The following is a 21,899-nucleotide window of genomic DNA, read 5'->3' on the forward strand; positions in this document are numbered from 1 at the left end:
TCCTGCTTCGATGGGATTGAGCTCCGTCTTGTATGAACCACATCTTGTCGAAATCAGGGACATTTTGGATAACGGGTATGAAATTGTCTTCCTAAACCATTATTCGGTAGTCACCGTGCCATCAAGGAATATCGTACCGATTTTTCCGTGAGTGGACATTGTACACCACACAGTCACACATGGGGGTTAAGAGACATCTCCATCGCGAAATGCGGATTCTCAGTCCCCCAAATACTTCAATTTTCTGTCATTGAGCAACCTATCTAAATAGAAGAGGGCAAACAACAATGCGCATACTAATTCGCATCATTCCCCGCAGCGAACCGCGCAGTTTGAACGCTCTATCGCAAACCGTTCAGAAGCATCATGATTTTATTTCACGCAATTCAATAATTTTCAACCTGTAGCTGTTCTTGTCAAGTGCTGAATCACTGCACCACGCAACCTTCGGCCAAGTTCAGCTTCGCTTCCTTCTGTAGGCATCGTTCTAGTTGCGAATTCGTAGTTCATTTGCGACTTACTTAAACGACAAACCCCAACACTCACATCTGATCTACTGCCGCCTCAACTTACGATCTCAAAAATCACAAGCAAAACAGTATCCACAGTCTGAATACTTTCCCCTATCTAAGCGCAATGTAGTACCTCACCACTTGCGCACTCAAAACCACGCTAACTGCAACCACAAGAGCAACTTAGTAGAGTGGTAAGGGGCTGTATTAGTCAATAAATACAAAATACTTTAAAACACATCTCTTGCAGACGAAATTCTCTAAGGATGAATAAGATGTTAATGGCAGTTTTAATTGATGCCGTCCACAATAGACTTAAACAAGCAAGTATTATAGAGAAAAACTTAATCGGAACTTCTCAATTAACCCTGAACTGCTCAATTAAGTTTCAACGCCAGATAGTTACTGCGGCTACAGGCCAACGAGTTCTTACAGTGACAAAATTTACTATTGACCAAATTAAAATTACAAGGCACTCTCAATGTCAAAAAACAGTTAAAAGTTTACTCAGCATTCTATTAAAAGAATTATTTTCTGAGTCACTTAAGGAATCAAAATTTGGCACATGTGTAAGGCTGCAAAGTTTAACACACTTAGGCATCGCTTTTACATTGGCCTGAGAAGAGCCTCAGTGACAATGAGTGATACCTTGAATTGGCGTTTCACATCAGCTCAACTTGCTGAGTGAGAGAAAACTGTTTATTTGGCCACTTTCCATTCGAGTCCTTGACAATGGCGAAACGACTGCATTGGGGGATCGTTTTGATTCTTATATTCGTGAAAGTGGACTCTGACAGTGACTTCAGTGAATTCAAGGTGAACACTAGCGAAACTGATGAAAGTTTAGGCCCAGTTAGGTGAGGGTAATGTAATATGGTGGACCGTAGCTCCCCTGCTCTCAATATTCAGCGGTGAGGTGTTTTAAATGTAGAAAACTGGGGTGTTGTGCCAGACGATGCAAGGAATGTCCTCTGGTTAATGCTTAGAAGTGCAGTCTAGGACTGTTAGTGTCATAGGAGAAAGAACAGTTGTGGCATTACAGGGAGCAGTTAAACAGTGTTTCACAAGGATATTGAGTGGCCATCGAGAGTACTTCTTCTTCTCTTCAGGCATCAAGTTACATAATTTCTAGCTTTTAAGAGTCAATCACTCTCCATTATCCAGATGTTTGTTTTATTTTCCCTATAATCTATAATTTCACCATTTAGACTAAAAATCTTTGGTTCTGCTCTAATATCTTGAATCCTCAGTCTGTCTCAGCAATGTCATTTCTTTAGCTTCAGTACGGATTTCTTGCTTTTTGCTAGTTACCCAGGTTTTGCTTCCATACAAAGTGTCAGGAATGCAGCTATTTTGTGGAATTTCATTTGAGTATCTTAATTTCTTTTTAAGTTTTCTGTTGATTGTTCTATATACCCGGCTAAACTGACTAACTTCTATATCATTGCTATAGCCATACCTCTCCTCACATCATACGTAACTGACGTGGTTTACTTGTTCAGAAATCTTTTGCTCTACCACTCTTTCAGTTCTAATCTGCTCATTCCTCATGCAGGCCATTGTCTTAGTTTTTGCTGTTGAGATCGCCATGCCAAATTTCGCACTTATTTGTTCCAGTTGGTAAACTACTTTCTGAGTTCTTTTCATTGTCTGCTAGGATCACTGCATCGTCAGCATATGTATACGTCTGCTACACTGTTAAACGTATATCGCAAGAGCAAGAGTATCCTCAAAGACTGGAAGATTACTAGAGTGACAACAGTTTTTTAGGAAAGAGAGATAAAACCCTATGTAACAAACGCAGAGGAATTAGTCTACTAGACCCAGCATACAAGATATATGCTAAGATCTTAAGCACAAGACTTAAAAAAATGACGTAAGTAGTAATGCATGATAAACAAATGGGTTTTATGAATAGCACTCTACGATTGATGCAGCGTATTCTTCAAAACATTTAGTACAAATAGGTAAAGAAGATATTGAAACACATCAGGCAACCAGTTGTAAAACAAAGGTTTATTAACCCTTGACCTAGGTTTCGATATTTCTAAAAATATTTTCTTCAGAAGGAGTGGCCCTTGTTGAATCACATGATGGTGCATTAGATTAGCTGAAGCCAGGAGTCTGGCCACATATAAAATTGATAAAACGAGAATTATTCCAAGTCATGGCTTTAGATAGCAGCCAGATTACATTTAGCGTACTTCAGAATGTAATCTGGCTGATATCTAAAGCCTTGACTTGGGATAATTCTCGTTTTGTCAATTTTATATATGACATGAGCCGTTCGGCTTCAACTAACCAAATGTACTACCTTGCGATGCTACAAGGCCCACTCCTTTTGAAGAAGATATTTTTAGAAATATCAAAGCCTAGGCCAAGTACTAATAAACCTTTGTTTTACAACTAGTTGGCTGATTTTTTCAACCTCTTCAGATTCACATAGCTGCTGTTTCGCAGCCACGTTTAATATTTTAAAACGCAGAGAATAAAGAAACACGCGCGCCTTTACTCATTTTTAAAAAGGCTATTTTGATCCAGCAGCCATTATGTATTCATTGTGTCTTAATTACACACAAAGTTGTTTAAAAGAGTACTCCTGTCTCGGTATTTACGTTTTAGAAATTCTGTTTTCCATGTATGCATTATTTCAGGTATGTAAATGGCAAATAAAGTTGGGGATATACAGTATCCATGTCGCATTCCTTTGTTAGTTGGTATCTCATTCGTAATTTTTCCGTTGGCATCAAGGGTGATAGTCGTATTCTGATACAAACTTTTTATCACATTTATGAGATGTTTCGAATATCCGCTATTCGTCATTAAACTCCAAAGTTTGTGTCCATTGACATTGTGAAAAGCTTTTTTGAAATTTAATAAAGGCAATGTACATCTCTTTATTATATTTTCTGCGTTTTTGTATTACCTGTTGTAAAATAGAAACTGCATCTATTGTCATTCGTAGAACCCATTTGTTTCTCATGCGTTAGTACATATGTTGTGTATTGTGCTTAAATTCTTAGCATGTATCATGTATGCTGAGTAGTTAACTTGTTCCTCTGCATACTATATACTGGTTTATCTTTTTTTTTTAAAAAAAATCGATATCAGTCTAGCAATCTTCCAGTCTTTGGGGATAGTCTTGCTCTTCCGACATACGTTTAAGTGCGTATCAGTCGTAAACGCAACTCCATTCCTCCATATTTTAGCAGTTTAGCATTAACACCATCTCTTCCTGTCGCTTTTCTGTTCTTAACTGATGTTAGGACAGATTTTATTTTGTCAGACTACATTTCATCTAATGCCTTGACGTTTTCTTCTTTTTTTTCAATTTCAGTTTCTTGCGTTGTATCATAATACCACAATCCTTTGTAATAATTCATTCATTTCCGTCTTCAGTGTAACTTATTTGCATCGTCTCTTTCTCCCTCGGGTTTAATGTTTGTAAAACCTTACAAGCCATTTCTTATCTCCTGTGATCATCATTCTCGATATTAGAAATAAATGTATCCCATGGTTTTTGGTGTGCCTTTCTTAATATATATTTCACAATATTTCTTCACTCCTGAGGGATTGCATCTTATCATTATTTTACATATGCAACCTGTAACAGCTTTCCTTACATTCACAGTCTAAAGCTTTAGCTCCTTTCTTTTCCTCAGTTTTTCTTTTCCATGAGAGCTTATCCGCCTACTCTATATATCATATTCTTTAGATATTGCAACTATTTTTCTATAATATCTTTAGTTTGCAAGTTGGCTGACTCTTCATTTAATCCCCTTTGGTAAAAATCTTTGATGCTCTACTCTCCAAGAAAGTATACTTTACAAACGCTTTCTTCTTGTTGGTTACTTGTTTTGTCATTTTCTTCCATTTCGCAAAAAGGTCTGTTCTGGAGGTTAGTGTCAAATGATGTGATCATACGTCTTGTCCCCTATCAATTCTTGTATCCATTACTTGACCCGCTGTCTCATCATTTACTAAAATGTAGTCAGTGATCTAAGACCACTACTGGCTCAAGTATACTTACGTATATCTCACAAAATTTGTTACGTAGGATATCCTCAACTGAGAGGCATGATAATTAATTTAGACAGATCCGCTTCAGTTGTACTAATATTTATTCAGACCACGGCTGGTTTCGGGATTTTAAAATTCCAGCCTCGGGTGTACGAAATTATTATATCTAGTAACACGGAGCATGCGGTCGGGCCAGTAATTTCAAGAACTCCAATCACTTTATGTTGGCGGTAACCGTCTGCCCCCGGGCATCCGCACTGAAGCACCGCAAACCACGCACAGACTGGCCCAACCGCATGTTATGTGTTACCAAGAACAATAATTTTATACCCCTGATGCTGCGATTTTAAAATCGCGAAACTGGGCCCCGTTCGAATAAATGCTAGTAAATGAAGCGAATCGCTCTAAATTAATTATTGTATATGTCTCTTTTCTTAAAAGGAGAGGTTGTTATTTTTAGATTATTGCAAGTGACAAATCCTCTTAGAATGATTCCATTTTCATTACATAACGGTTCTTCAGAAGGCTCAGTAACATTCGTTACTGGGATATTTCGTATTCTGGCATCCAAATCACCAATCATAATAATGTCATCAGTGGCACTGCATTTACTCAAAGTTTACTGTAGATCTTCATAAAAGTTTCTATACTCTTTTTTTTCCTTATTCTCGTTCGCATACGCTTGTTGTCTCTTCTCACTTTCGGTCTAGCTGTGAGTATTCTTCCGCATATGTATGCGTAGTCTTTTATCTCTCTTTCCCATTTCTTATGCAGGAGTGATGCCACACCTTTGATTGCTCTTTCATTTTGTTCGACTCCGCTATAGAACATAATGTAATCGCGTACGTATTTATTACCTCTGACTTTCATTTTCGCTCCTGTGGTTGCTACAGCATCGACATCCATGTTTTCAAGTATATTTGCTAATTCTATCTCCTTCTGGGAAATTCCCTGTCGTTCCAGGTTGCTACTTTGACATATCTGATGATCCGTTTGAGTTTTTCCTTTTTCATAACTTTGTCACTGACCTTTGAGACCATACTGTTTCCTAGGTTCCTTGGGGTGCTCGGAGTAGTGTATGTTTTCCGAGAGCTGGTTACATCCACCTGGTCGACCCCCTTTCTAGGAGGCCCAGGATTTTCTTTTGGGGGCTAAATCCCTTAGCCGATATGTTCTAGTTACTTGAAAGAGCCCCAAAATGCGCCTTTCATCCTCTACTGTTACCTACATAGCGTGCAGCCACTGTACGCCCTGCACTGAGCAGAGGTCACGCGACTCTCATGTGTTCTTGGACGTAGGAGTAGGAATAGGAATTCTTCAGTCTGATTCTTTCACCAAATTTCGGTGGACGTTTCTCAGAGTTCTGATTCCTAACAGATGTCGGCAGATTGAATAGACTCTGGGATCCTTTGGCCATTAGCAATAGAAAAGGAAAATGAAAGACAGCCGCAAGCCTCGAAACCCAATACCGTTGGGGGTCGACAAACAAACATGAGTTGGCTAAGGGAAGCCGACAGAAAAGGAAAAAAAAAAAAACACAAAAGAGTTGTGGAGAAATTTAGGAAGCTTAATGTGAAAGCACGTGACTTACACAAATAAGGTTTTTATGCAGGAAGCAGCACAGAGAGCTTTAGCAGTTTTGTGAGGGTTACTAGACGTATCGTGGAAGGAAGATGATGGAACACGGCTGCAGCGCTATAGGATGTGAACCTTGTAATACGAGTCCGCGATAAAAGGGAGATTTTTGCTACTGACGCCAAGTATTACATTTGTGGGAGGACAGGCGGCAAGTGACGATTCGGAAGTCAGTGACAGTGCAGGAAATGAGGAAAAATAAGGCACTAGGAACTAAACTGTAGGCCGAATAGAAGGTACGGTGGTAACGCCCAGAATGGGAACGGTACCCTGGCATCAGACAGCAATGAGAGCACCAGCTGGTCCGCTGATCAGAGTTTGCAGTGAATATCAACTCGGCTAAAACAAGCGCAGACGGGGAATTTTCTTTATTTGACTTAGTAGAGCCGGCTGGGGTGGCCGAGCGGTTCTAGGCGCTACAGTCTGGAGCCGCACGACCGCTACGGTCGCAGGTTCGAATACTGCCTCAGGCATGGATGTGTGTGATGTGCTTATGTTAGTTAGGTTTAAGTAGTTCTAAGTTATAGGGGACTGATGACCTCAGAAGTTAAGTCCCATAGTGCTCAGAGCCATTTGAACCACTTTTTTGACTTAGAAGACCGAAGAGAGCACAAGTTGTTGGAAAGAGTTGCGTACATGATTGCAGCAAGTCTGAATCTCTTCTTGAAGAGGCAGTTAAGCCTATCACGATGTATTTCATGCGGAACGGGTGGTATTGATGTGCATTTGCTGGCGTCGCCGAAAATAAGTTTGCAGGTGAGTGCAAAACATTTCCTGACATGTATGAAAGTTTTGCCTCGTATATTCGATGGCTACTGCGCCATATCAAGATTAGTTTTCCGATATTAACACCACGCTTAAGTTGTCCTGGGACAGCGTACACAAGTGCTCCATTGGACATCGTTTCACCTGTGGATAGCTGCTGCCAGTAGCAGGCTGCCGTACGGTTCATCTAACACGAAAGGGGAGCAAATGAAACACTGCGCAAGACCTATGAGCACTATAATGATCACAAATGATGTTTTATTTCATTATTGTTTGAGTTTTAGTAGACCGTCTTGAAACCAGTGGGTGACGACAAGGTTGACACGCATATACGATGAGGCAAGCCGTCACTAGTCTGAAGATAATTCACCAAGACTCAAACCGGTCGCCAGTAACGAAATTAAACTTCATATGCGGTCATGATTCATTATTTTTTTCAGTGATAAAGAAACTGGTTCACCTGACTAATATCGTCCGGGGCCACCGTGAGCATGCAGAAGTACCGCAAAAAGACGTGGCATGGACTCGACTAATTTCTGATGTAGTGCTGGAAGGAACTGACACCGTGAATCCTGCAGGGCTGTCCATAAATCCGTGAAAGTAAGAGGGGGTCGAGATCTCTTCTGAACAGCATTTTGCAACGCGTCCCAGATATGCTCAATAATGTTTAGGTCTGGGGAGTTTTGTGACCATCGGAGCCGTTTAAACTCAGAAGAGTGTTCCTGCAGCCATTCTGTAGCAATGCTGGACGTGTGGGGTGTCACACTTTCCTGCTGGAATTGCCCAAATTCGTTGAAATACACAATGGACATGAATGAATGCAGATGATCAGACAGGATGCTTACGTACGTGTCACATGTCAGAGTCGTATCTAGACGTACCAGCCGGCCGGTGTGGCCGTGCGGTTCTAGGCGCGTCAGTCTGGAAACGCGTGACCGCTACGGTCGCAGGTTCGAATCCTGCCTCGGGCATGGATGTGTGTGATGTCCTTAGGTTAGTTAGGTTTAAGTAGTTCTAAGTTCCAGGGGACTGATGACCACAGATGTTAAGTCCATATTGCTCAGAGCCATTTTTGTTAGGCGTACCAGGGGTCCCATATCTCTCCAACAGCACAGGCCCCACATCATTACAAAGCGTCCACCAGCTTGAAAAGTCTCCCGCTGACATCCTGAGTCCATGGAGTCACTACGTTGTCTCCATACCCGTACAAGTCCTTCCACTCGATGCAATTTGGAACGAGATTCGTCCGTCCAGGCAACATGTTTCCACTTATCAACAGTCCACTGTCGGCGTTGACAGTCATCAAGGGCACCCAAGTGGGCCATTGGCTTCGAAAACCGATATCGACGATGCCTCGTTGGATGCTCACATTTGTCGACGGCCCAGCATTGAAATCTGCAGCAATTTGCGGAAGTGTTGCATTTCTGTCACGTTGAAAGATTCTCTTCAGTCGTCGTTGGTCCCTTTCTTGCAGCATCTTTTTCCAGCCGCAGCGATGTCGGAAATTTGATGTTTTACTGCATTCCTGATATTCACTGTACGCTCGTGTAATGGTCGTACGGGAAAATCCCCACTTCATGCCTAACTCTGAGATGGTGTGTGCCAACACTCGCGCGCCGACTACAACACCACGTTCAAACCCACTTATACATTCATAACCTGCCATTGTAGCAGCAGTAACCGATCTAACAACTGCCCCAGACGCTTGTTGTCTTATATAGGCGTTTCTGACCGCAGCGCAGTATTCTGGCTGGTTACATATCTCTGTATCTGAATACCCACTCCGGTACCAGTTTTTTTTTTTTTTTTGGCGTTTCGGTGTATATGTCTGGAGACACAAGCCACCATTGGTCTGAAGGTAATGTATCAAGACGCAATCCGGTCACCAGTAGTGAAATAAAACAACGTTTGCGGTCATGACTCACTATTTTTACCAGAGTAAAGTATAGATGGCTGCCGTTCCTGACTTCAAATAAGATTAATTGCCCCATTAAGTGCCGCAAAGCACGGGGAAACTAGAATGCCTGAATGAAGGAACTGGCTTGCCCGTAAAAGCGTTATGCGTGACGGAGCCAAGGAAGGTGAATGCTGAATTGGACAAAGCACAGTCCTTGGTACGCAGGAGTATGCTACACGTACGGAAAACAGACAGTGTGTAGGTAATGATCGTCAGAATGGATAAGTCCGAGAGGATGACATGAATGTGTCTAAAGGTTTGTAGGATGCGAATTTGGACGTTATGAATGTGGATAATTTAGATACAATAAATTCGGATCCTGTGACAGAGCAGGCTGGCCTCCAACATCTTGCTCCCTTCGCACTCCTGTTTCATGTTTTAAGGTCAAAATGAAATTTTCGCCAATTTTATTTTCAAAATTCCGATGTTAAGATACATACATTAAGTGCATATCATGCAAATTATGAAATTGGTAGAAACAATCCCCCCCCCCCTCCACAAAACTTCTTTATTCAGATCAGAAAGTTTCTTTTCCTGGTTGCAATGAGGTAGTTAGTTACAGCAAAATGGCCATCAAAAGTTAATGCAATTATAAATTGTAGCACATCTAGCAGTAGGGAAGATCTTATGACCTATTAAGTAAATTCAGAGGGGAAGGCTACTTCCAAAACTAAGAGTTGCTTTTCCTCTTTTCACTAAAGTGTTAACATCATGCCAAATGTAATTAGTTTAAAAGATATTGTTAGTTAAAGATTTCAGCTAGTTCAAACTTTCAGTGCCAACTGTATCCAAACTACTGTAAATATACGAGATTTATTGATATACTTTTGATCGCTTGATTTTCCTGAATCTGTTGACACGCGTATTAATGAAACAAAGTTCTTAATTAAAAATTTGTAAATTTTGAACAGCTAAAGTTTAACATACAGGATTTATCCAATGATCATAAACGCGGGAGTCCCAGTGCGTATGAAAATAACTTAGTACAGCTTATTTTAATAAATGTTGCTCATAATAAATAATACGCGAACGAAATATGACGACAAAATCAATATCCAATGAAATGTGAACTTTCTGACCTGTAGAATTTGTAAGCTATTATGGAATAAATTGAAAAATATCCTAGCCTGTCTCTTTTTATGACCAATGCTCGCCCTTTTCAGTCAGGTTGGTCAGTCAGCTGTTAGGTTTCTGACATTCTGCCCTTAGTCTTCGTGTCATATACCTACGGATTAGCTAATCTGTATTTTAGACCAACCCCGGAAACCGCTTCTGTTGTCTCTCCTTTCGTTTAATTCCAGCTGAGAAAATAGTCCTATCGTCAGGAGTAATAGACATTAAAATGTGTTTTGTGGTTCAGTGGAATAGGATACGTGACAACCCTAAGCTTTAACAAATCCCCATTTTAACTGCCTTACAGAAGAAAGACAAGAAACTAAAAAATTAGAAATGCGGAATTATTGTTAGAGTTTGACAACCTCTTTGCCCCTCATGGACCTTTCCCAATGGCTTCAGGAAACACAGCACAAATTTCCAACTGGGAATGAGCCACCTGTACACCATATAGCGTATCACATGGCATGTGTGTGTGTGTGTGTGTGTGTGTGAGAGAGAGAGAGAGAGAGAGAGAGAGACGGTTCCTACCCACGCCGGTCCTGTGAGACTGAACAATTTTCTTGGAAATACAGTTGCATTTCCAGTTCTATCTTTTTCAGACATGAAGCCAGTGTATGTGTGTGCACTAGATTGGTGCGAACTCATTAAATTTATATGATGCTTACATATACACACATCAAAGAATGCTTTGCATCACCCCGGTTCACAGTACACCTGAAGATAGACGTTGACTGTGGATATTGTATCACAGACACAGTCCCATTGACTGTTCAGAGATGTCACTAAGATGTAAACAATCATGCATCAGCAGCGAGTATTAGACGGAGGAGGTCCGACAGCCGATCAGTTTCAGTCATTCCAGCAAGAAGGAGGTACACGACTCGTGTTGTCTGTAGTTCAACCATCTCTACACGGTCAATACCGCGGCTCCATTGCGTCCGCATTGTTACTTTGTGCCAGGAAGGGCTGTCAAGAAGGGAAGTGTCCAGGTGTCTCGAAGTTAACCAAAGCGATGTTTTTCGGACATGGAGGAGACACAGGAAGACAAGAACTGTCGATGACATGCCTCGCTCAGGCCGCCCAAGGACTACTACTTCAGTGAATCACCGCTACCTACTGATTATGGCTCGGAGGAACCCTGATAGCAACGCCACCATGTTGAATAATGCTATACCTGCAGCCAAAAGACGTCGTGATACGATTCAAACTGTGCGCAATAGGCTGCATGATGCGCAACGTCACTCCCGACATCCATGGCGAGGTCCATCTCTGCAACCACGACACCGCGTAGCGCCTTACAGATGGGCCCTGCAACATGCCGATTAGACCGCTCAGGATTGGCATCACGTTCTCTTCACCGATGAGTGTCGCATATGCCTTCAACCAGAAATCGTCGGAGACATGCTTGGAGAAACCGCTCAGGCTGACAGCCATAGACACACTGTCCAGAGAGTGCAGCAAGGTGGAGGTTCCCTGTTGTTTTGAGGTGGCATTATGTGGGGCCGACGTACGCCGCTGGTGATCATGGAAGGCTCCGTAACGGCTGTACAATACGTGAATGACATCCTCCGACAGACAGTGCAACCATATCGGCAGCATATTGGCGAGGCATTAGTCTTTATAGACGACAATTTGCGCTCCCATCGTGCTCTTCTTGTGAATGACTTCCTTCAGAACAACGACATCGCGCGACTAAATTTTCCAGCATGTTTTCCAGACATGAATCCTGTCGAACGTGCTTGGGATGGATTGGAAAGGGCTTTTTATGGACGGCGTGACCCACCAAGCACTCTGAGGGATGTACGCCGAATCGCCGTTGAGGAGTGGGACAATCTGGTCCAACAGTGCCCTGATGATCCTTTGCTTAGTATGTCACGACGAATACAGGCATGCATCAATGCAAGAGGACGCGGTTCTGGGTATTAGAGGTACAACAATCTGGACCAACACTTCTGAGGTCTCTCTGTACGAGGTACAACATGCAATGTGTGTTTTTCATGTGCAAATACTGTGGTATTGGCAATACCATTCTGTCATATGGCTCCAGTTTACACAGTTCAATTGAAGTTTGAACATTTTTACTCGAAAACACTGTAGTATCACAAAGTGAATTTAATCGCATTAGTTCTCTCCACTGTGGCTTGTTTGCTTGCTGTTCTGTACGGCTGTTCAGCGAGGCCGGAGGTCCAGTCTCTCATGTTGATCCTTAATTGTGAAAAATGTGCCTACTACATTCGAAGGATGACTACTTTCCGCTGACTTTGTGGTCGCGAATTAGCGTCTTCGGAACCGGCACGTTCGTGGTTTCTACTGCTTCGATTAGTGGATTCTCAGTTGCCAGTATTTAGCAGGCAGCCAACAGCGGGCAAAAAAGGTATTAGAGGCGAAGCCTTGTTGTAGAAACTAACTTGGGTTCTCGCACGTAACAGTTATATTTGTCTTATTCGTCAATATGGATCGGCTTTCCGAGTTACCAGAAGGTACCCGAGTAACTTGTAAGACCACTCCTAAAAAAAGAATACCTACCCAAACTGAAAGTCTTTCATTATTTCGCGCAAATATGGTTTGGTATAGAAAGAAATGACGAATTTAAAATTGTGTCCTTCCTTTGCAGAGGCCTATGTGTGATGTCATGAAAAATTAATCGAATCATCTGTTCCGTCATGTGTTAAATTCCCAATATTATCTTTTTTAAATCAAGATGATTTGGGTGAAGTGTGAAAAACGCTTAATGTTCATAGTTAATGCCTGAAAGTGCCTTATGACATCTTTCGGCCTGCGATCTGTAATTCCCTAATGCCAAAGCCGGATTATTAATCAAACGCGTTTGTTTTCAGTTCTTTCAATGATAATTTAATACTGTTAACGCTTTCATTGTTTATATGCCAATTGGACATTTTGTTGACTCATCGGCAGACTAACGGAAGATTGTTGAGCAATTTGTAAATTCTGTAAATATTGATTCTCCCAGTGTTTATGGGACTTGAAACCCAGACGTCAAAATTTTAAAATTCTGCTTAAATCATTTAACTTGATTATCAATTTGATTCAAGGCTTCATTAGTAACTTTATTGCTGGTCTTCTAACGTTTGCTATAGAAAAATAAAAAATAATTCTCAAAATACCATTTTCCTCAGGAATACAGCTATCCATTTTTGTCAGTATTGTACGAATGCCGCTGAGGCACACACATGTTTAAAAAATGGTTTTTTTGCTGGATGTGTCGAGTTCTGTAGTTTACCACTCCCAGCTCCTTGTGATCAGCCTTATCATAAACACAGTAGAATGGAAAATTAGTATGAAAATGACCTGTTCGCTCCGAAAGAGAATAGTTCACGGCTGATGTCTTCATTATCCTATGATATGAGCGCAGCAAGATTCGTATGAATTCTCAGTCGTTAATGACAGTGCAGCATATGAAACTCAAAAAGTATTGATGTGCGCTTAACTGTTCCTATGAATGTAATTAAGTGTTCGTTACTGAGTTCTGTGTTACCGGTACCTAAGACGCCGTCCTCCAGAAAACGACTGGCTCTTTTTGATGTGTACGCCTAGGAAGGCGAATACAATGACAATAAAGTACCCTGCGTGATTAGTCAGCATGCGCCCCTCTCCTCAGAGATAGCTCACCAGGCAGCGGGAAATCCATCTACGAGAGTAAGACTCTTGTAGGAGGAGGTGTTTCTCTACATGAAGTCAGTGAGAAGCAGCTGTTCTTATACGTGCCTTGGCAATTCCGTCAAGATATTCGTTGCTACTGAAACACCCGGGAAGCGTCATTCGCTCGATATCTACCGGCCTTGCCACAGGTGATACATGAAAACTGCTGACTCATATACGTGTCGCTTCCATCAGACCATGGATGAATACATAATCGAAGTACCACTAAAAATGTATGACTGTGCGTGCAAAAACAAATTGTCATGAAAGGATATCGCTTCCACTTATGTCGATTTTCCGCGGGACGATCTGAGCCAAAGGCATTCTATGACGAAGCCCGTCGTTACACATCTCACACAGTGCTAATATAAACAAAACTAAGAAACCAAGGTATTTGCGAAAGGCTACACAAAAAGGTAACAATACTTCGGATCTAAACCTTCGTGCTGTATTCTTGTTCAGATGAAGAGATTGTATCAAAATGCTTCAAATGGCTCTGAGCACTATGGGACTTAACATCTGAGGTCATCAGTCCCCTAGAACTACTTAAACCTGACTAACCTAAGGACATCACACACATCCACGCCCGTGGCAGGATTCAAACCTGTAACCGTAGCAGTCGCACGGTTCCGGACTGAAGCGCCTAGAACCGCTCGGCCATCGCGGCCGGCTATAATTGTACTAGAAGAAGAATTCCTACTTCAACAGGTTTGTATAGGAGAGAATACAAGTCAACGGGCAAGAACGAACGGAAATTCTCTCTGGTGTGAACTATAGGCGAGCGGAAAAAATGTGCATTCGATTGTGCTGGGTTCGCATTCTTCGGTGTGCGCTCGTGTATCGATGATTGTCGCTGTTTTCAGAGAAAGTTTTCATCATCTTCGCTTTGGCGCTAATGATACAGAAAGCTTCCGTCTGCTATCCCATCTACTTCTGCTGCTGAGAAAGACCATAAATTCATTGGGTACTTGCATCTGTGGGAGGTGGAATATTTACAAACTTCGGATTTATTTTTATTAAAAAAGGGAATCATAATACATTGTCCTGAAAGAAAAAATTGCGGATATAGAGGGTGTCTCAAAATTACACTGACACACTTCGCACAAGAGGATTTAGGAGGTGTCATGAGGAACAAAATGAGGATGGGAACCCTTTCTTTCATTTATTCCAAAAGTATTTGTAAAGTTTACTGTTTGGATCCCGAGTTCCGTGGTACTCCTTTTCGTTGGAATAATACGTGAACGACAGCAGAGTTTTGGATAAATGAACGAAATTTAACTGAAAGTAGAGTAGGAGGAATAAGTTGTCCTTAAGGTCATGGGTGACTGGAATTCGGTAGTAGGACAAGGGAGAGAAGGAAACGTAGTAGGTGACTATGGATTGGGGGTAAGAAATGAAAGAGGAAGCCGCCTGGTAGAATTTTGTACAGAGCACAACTTAATCATAGCTAACACTTGGTTCAAGAAAAGAAGGTTGTATACATGGAAGAAGCCTGTAGCTACTGACAGGTTTAAGGTAGATTACATAATGGTAAGACAGAGATTTAGGAACCAGGTTTTAAATTGTAAGACATTTCCAGGGGCAGATGTGGACTCTGCCCACAATCTATTACTTGTGTAAATTAAAACTGAAGAAACTGCAAAAGGGTGGGAATTTAAGGAGACGGGACCTGGATAAACTGAAAGAACCAGAGGTTGTACAGAGTTTCAGGGAGAGCATAAGGGAACAATTGACAGGAATGGGGGAAAGAAATACAGTAGAAGAAGAATAGGTAGCTTTGCGGGATGAGGTAGTGAAGGCAGCAGAGGATCAAGTAGGTAAAAAGACGAGGGATAGTAGAAACTCTTGGGTAACAGAAGAAATATTGAATTTAATTGTTGAAAGGAGAAAATATAAAAATGCAATAAATGAAGCAGGCAAAAAGGAATACAAACGTCTCAAAAATGAGATCGACAGGAAGTGCAAAATGGTTAAGCAGACATGACTAGAGGACAAATGTAAGGATGTAGAGGCTGATCTCACTCGGACTATGACAGATACTGCCTACAGGGAAATTAAAGAGACCTTTGGAGAGAAGAGAACCACTTGTATGAATATCAAGAGCTCAGATGGCAACCCAGTTCTAAGCAAAAAGGGAAAGCAGAAAGGTGGATGGAGTATATAGAGGGTCTATACAAGGGCGATGTACTTGAGGACAACATTATGGAAATGGAAGAGGATGTAGATGAAGATGAAATGGGAGATACGATTCTGCGTGAAGAGTTTGACAGAGCACTGAAAGGCCTGAGACGAAACAAGGCCCCGGGAATAGGCAACATTCCCTTAGAAGTACTGACAGCCTTGGGTTAGCCAGTCCTGACAAAACTCTACCATCTCGTGAGCAAGATATATGAGACAGGTGAAATACCCTCAGACTTCAAGAAGAATAAATAATTCCAATCCCAAAGAAAGCGGGTGTTGACAGATGTGAAAATTACCGAACTATCAGTTTAATAAGTCAGAGCTGCAAAATACTAACGCGAATTCTTTACAGACGAATGGAAAAACTGATAGAAGTTGACCTCGGGGAAGATCAGTTTGGATTCCGTAGAAATGTTGGAACACGTGAGGCAATACTGACCCTACGACTTATCTTAGAAGCTAGATTAAGGAAAGGCAAACCTACGTTTCTAGCATTTGTAGACTTAGAGAAAGCTTTTGACAATTTGTACAGAAACCAGATGGCAGTTATAAGAGTCGAGGGACATGAAAGGGAAGCAGTGGTTGGGAAGGGAGTGAGACAGGGTTGTAGCCTCTCCCCGATGTTATTCAATCTGTATATTGAGAAATCAGTGAAGGAAACAAAAAAAATTCGGACTAGGAATTAAAATCCATGGAGAAGAAATAAAAACTTTGAGGTTCACCGATGACATTGTAATTCTGTCAGAGACAGCAAAGGACTTGTAAGAGCAGTTGAACGGAATGGACAGTGTCTTGAAGGGAGGATATAAGATGAACATCAACGAAAGAAAAACGAGGATAATGGAATGTAGTCGAATGAAGTCGGGTGATGCTGAGGGAATTAGATTAGGAAATGACACACTTGAAGTAGTAAATGAGTTTTGCTATTTGGGGAGCAAAATAACTGATGATGGTCGAAGTAGAGAGGATATAAAATGTAGACTGGCAATGGCAAGCAAAGCGTTTCTGAAGAAGAGAACTTTGTTAACAACGATTAAAGATATAAGTGTTAGGAAGTCGTTTGTGAAAGTATTTGTATGGAGTGTAGCCATGTATGGAAGTGAAACATGGACCATAAATAGTTTACACAAGAAGAGAATAGAAGCTTTTGAAATGTGGTGCTACAGAAGAATGCTGAAGATTAGATGGGTAGATCCCATAACTAATGAGGAGGTATTGAATAGGATTGGGGAGAAGAGAAGCTTGTGGTACAACTTGACTAGAAGAAGGGATCGGTTGGCAGGACATGTTTCGATAGTATTGGAGGGCAGCGTGGAGGGTAAAAATCGTAGAGGGAGACCAAGACATGAGTACACTAAGCAGATTTTGAAGGATGTAGTTTGCACAGCATAGAGTAGCATGGAGAGCTGCATCAAACCAGTCTCAGGACTGAAGACCACAACAACAAAAGAGATAACCTGTAAACCAGTCCCTCACTAATCAGTGTTACATTTTCCATTGGAAACGAAAGCTTTGCCAAATTTTACTTTCTGTTAGACATACACGAAAGTGGTCAAACGTATTTTCTCAAAACCTAGTTATGTAAAGGGGGACGTAACAAGTGATGACAACACATCGGACACTAAACAAGAAGGCAGCTATGCGAGATAATGTGGTTACTCGAAACGACACAAAGCTGCGAAAGGCGCCGTCTCATAGCGCTTTGTCACCGTGTTGAGACAAAACAGAAGGCCTGCTATCATTTGAATAAAAGTCGTACTGACTCACGCGTAAATAAAGCCGCTCGCAGATATGCTTGAATGACGCAGCGGTTCATTCATTGCCGGTCCTTAGCCAGGTGGCGAGCGCCTCGCAGCTTACCGCAGCGTCCTTGATTGACACATTGTCTGCCATTTCATGTAACAAACCGCCTGATATAATACGAGACCAGACTCACCGTATAACATCTCAGAATACGTAAAACTTTGAACATAGCTTCTAAGGTTCAGTGATCGTGTCAGAATTATATCGTAGCAAATAAGCCCTCGGTCACAAATATTAAGTCAAAATTGACCTGGTTTCGACGCTACTATGAGCTCATAGCGCTTTGTCACCGTGTTGAGACAATGAGCTCATAGTAGCGTCGAAACCAGGTCAATTTTGACTTAATATTTGTGACCGAGGAATTATTTGTTACAATATAATCGCAGATCACGTCGCATCGGTAGCAGCTACGTGCGCTTGTCGGCTGAGACAGCACCCTATTGATCCAATCTTAGGGCAGCTGAACACGTTCTACAACCCGCTTTACGTGGATTGACCTAGCTAGTTAAGGTGAAGGCACGCAAGTTCGTCCTTGCAAATCTCTTCAAAGGAGAGCCGAAAGTCGACGACTTCAGAATCGAGGAAGAAGAACTGCCACCGTTGCAGGATGGGCAGATACTGTGCGAGACGGAGTTCATCAGCGTCGACCCCTACCAGAGGGGGTTCACACACAGGCACAAGGTCGGGGCTACCATGATCGGATCACAGGTATGTTAAGTTTACGGTCGGCAGTCAAGTATAGTTAAATTACAGTTGTGTCGAATCGTCTGTGACATGTGTCGTCACCTCTGCTTGAGGTCAATAAATGTAAAGGTTGAATCTCATTAAAAATAGTACAAGTATTCCACAAATCCCACTTGCCCCTTTTATCATCTTAAGCTAATGAATCTGATGGCTAGAGTGGATTCCTTGTCTTTGGTTCTGGAGTTCACTTGCGCTGTCAGGTTCTGCGATGTGCGTTGTAAATATTGTTAAAACCAAATGTGTGTTCACAATCATTAGTTATTTTGTCAATAACTCTTAAAAGTCCCTCATGACTCGGACTAGACAAGTTTTAACGTATTCACGAGCCCGTATTTTCTTGAATTTCACAAAAAATATAAGAAGTTTAGATCACCCTGACCCACTACATCAGCTCAATCTCAAGTGGCGCTTGACATCTACAAAAAAATAATTGAAAAAGTCTTTCTCCCCACTGATTTTGGGAAAGTGTTCTCACAAAACGAACTATAAACATTAAACGTATTTGCAGTTGCGAATATGGACAACCATCAGCTGTATAATGGAATGACGACAGTAAAAATTTTGCGCCGGACCGTGACTCGCTTATCGCGAGCGGTGGCCTTACAATTTGGTTGGGCTCCCTGCCAGTCTCAAACTTCCATACTCTGTATGTCTGTCTTTTCAGAAATGGTTGCGGGGGTTGCTGAAAGATGTTTGATTTGACATCGAAACTTTCAACGTCGGCAACCATATGTCTACGGCCTGTAATCGTACATTCATTGTGTATATTCCCGTACAGGGGACACAGTTAACTTGAAAGTCACTTTCCCGGTGTCGGAGGATAAATACGATACAGCGCAGCGATATCGAACTGTAGACATGTATTTAGTAACACATCTAAGCCACCTGAACGCTAGCTCGATTTTGATTTACATTAGTATTTACCAAAAACGAGTTTTTCTGTTGTACGGGGGCTGGAACTTTAGTAGTGGCAACTAATTATTTACAATTCATATAGAACTGATACATTTTTTCAAAGTTTTACTGTTTTCAAAATTAGTCACCAGCACTGTAAATAACATGTTGCCAGCTATGTTGAAGTTGTAGAATACCCTCAGCATCTCTAGTTGCGTTGATAGAGTGGAGCGATCTATTGCCCTTCGATTTCTGAAGCGAGTGTCATGAAGCGCTTTCTTCAATTTGGAAACCAAGTTGAAGTCACAAGGGCCTAAGTCCGGGGAATTTGTTGTGTGCTACAGTACGTCCTAGCCCCATCGATGGAACAAATCGGTACCAACTTGCGCCATATGTGACCGAGTATTGTCGTGCATAACGGTCGGCTGGTCGTACGAAAGTATCACTGCTCTTTCCTCTCAGATGGCCGCAGGCTGTGTTCCAACAGCTTAGAAAAAGAAGCGGCAACACTTTCTGTACGACCATCCCATCGTTTTGTACGACAAGGGTCGGGCGGGTATGGCGCAAGTTGTGACTGATTTGTTCGGTCGATGGGACTGGAAAGTACTGCACTACCCAACACGTTCCCCGGACTTAGGCCCTTGTAACTTCAACTTGATTCCTAAATTGAGGAAAGCACTCCAAGAAAGCTTCAGACCGCTCCACATGACTGGCGGCGTTTCTAAGTTATCCTACGACTTCCACATAGCAGACAATGAGTAATATTTAATACTTAAGGGATAATAAAACTTTGAGGAATGTAATTTATAAATTAATAGATATCCCAATTAAAGTTCCTACTATGATTTATTGCTCATAAATGTGATAGCGACCATACTTCAGCCCGCTATTAAATTATCAAAACTCCAGCCATCTTAGAAAAATAAAGTATGTGACGTTTTTAAGAAATTTGAATGTTTGAGAATATATCCTTGAAGTGTCTCATCTTAAAAAAAACTTTTCTAAGGATTTTGGAATCTATTCTGTTTCTGTCTTTATGTTAGTTCGATACTTCTTGATTGCTGCTGTACGTATAATAGAGGATATTTTATCTCCCAGTACCTGTTGAATAAATTTCTGCTTTCGTAACAGTCATTTTATTGCATCTGGATATCAGGCAACAGGTTCTTTCTTGTTATTATGTGACAAAATTTCCGAATCCGCCACATGAGTTGATCTAACATTATCCTCCTAAAGTACTTAGTTGCAATCGATTTTTAAATCGTTGTAGCAACATGCGGTGCGATTAAATAAACTCGTTTCCACTTTTGTGAAATGGATAACTCACAGGAATTCTGAAATGCAATTACATATGCACTGTAGGAAGTGTTCCAGTATTTCTAGGGAATCCAAACTGATCTTCCCAGAGGTCGGCTTCTACTAGTTCTTCCATTCGTCTGTAAGGAATTCGCGATATTATTTTGCAGCTGTGACTTATTAAACTGATAGTTCGGTAATTTTCACATCTGCCGACACCTGCTTTCTTTGGGATTGGAATCATTATATTCTTCTTGAAGCCTGAGGGTATTTCGCCTGTCTCATACATCTTGCTCACCAGATGGTAGAGTTTTGTCAGGACTGGCTCTGCCAAGGCTGTCAGTAGTTCTAATGGAATGTTGTCTACTCCCGGGGCTTTGTTTCGACTCAAGTCATTCAGTGCTCTGTCAGACTCTTCATGCAGTATCATATCTCCCATTTCATCTTCATCTACATTCTCTTCCATTTCCATAATATTGTCCTCAAGTACGTCGCCCTTGTATAGACCCTCTATATATTCCTTCCACCTTTCTGCTTTCCCTTCTTTGCTTGTAACTGCCTGCAAAAGGTGTAATCAGCGTACAATGCCATCTTACTGCGACAACCTGTATGCCCCCATGACACCACTCTGCTGATCGACGTCGGAGTCATGGCTCGCTGCATCATACACTGACTGATCCCCGTGGAGTGCGTCCTTCATTGGGCCAAACAGATGGAAGGTTCGAAATCCGGGCTGTAGGGTGGACGAGGAAGAACACTCCGCTGAAGTTCTGTGACCTCCTCTCTGGTGCGCAGACTTGTCTGAGGCTCTGAATCACCATGGAGAACGAGAAGTTGGTTTTGATTTTTGTGGCCATAAACAAGCTGAAATAGTTTTTTCAGTTTCCTGAGAGTAGCACAATACATTTGATCTCTGCACCGTGAGCACACATTTCCAGTGGTGTTGGAAGGAGTTTCATTGTGATCCATCAATAACCTCGAATGAGAGTGCTCACATGTTCCAACGTTGCAGAAGGCACAGCTGTGTGTGGCCGATTGGCTTTGCAGGCTTCGGACAGTGCTTTTGTTCAGTGATAGGTCTCCGTAGACATTCTGCAGGCGCCTATGAATATCTGTGAAGCTCTGGTTTTCCGCCACATGAAACTCAATGACAGCTCTCTGTTTGGGACGCACCTCTGTTACAGACGCCATTTTAAAGGCTACTTGTAGCGCCGTCACGTTTGGAAGCTTCATGAAATCATATGAGCTGAAGAAGGGATTTTCCAAGATGTTCCACAACAAATTCCGCTTTTTTTTCAAACGTAATTGTCTGAGAA

General features: G+C 41.8%; 1 pseudogene; it reads left to right on the plus strand.

Moving 5' to 3' along the window:
- The window catches only part of LOC126206905 (prostaglandin reductase 1-like), a 150,655-nt pseudogene that overhangs the window by 85,704 nt on the left and 43,052 nt on the right, over positions 1–21,899 (plus strand).

The sequence above is a fragment of the Schistocerca nitens genome, chromosome 1 (genome assembly GCF_023898315.1).
Source record: "Schistocerca nitens isolate TAMUIC-IGC-003100 chromosome 1, iqSchNite1.1, whole genome shotgun sequence".
Lineage (NCBI taxonomy): Eukaryota > Metazoa > Arthropoda > Insecta > Orthoptera > Acrididae > Schistocerca > Schistocerca nitens.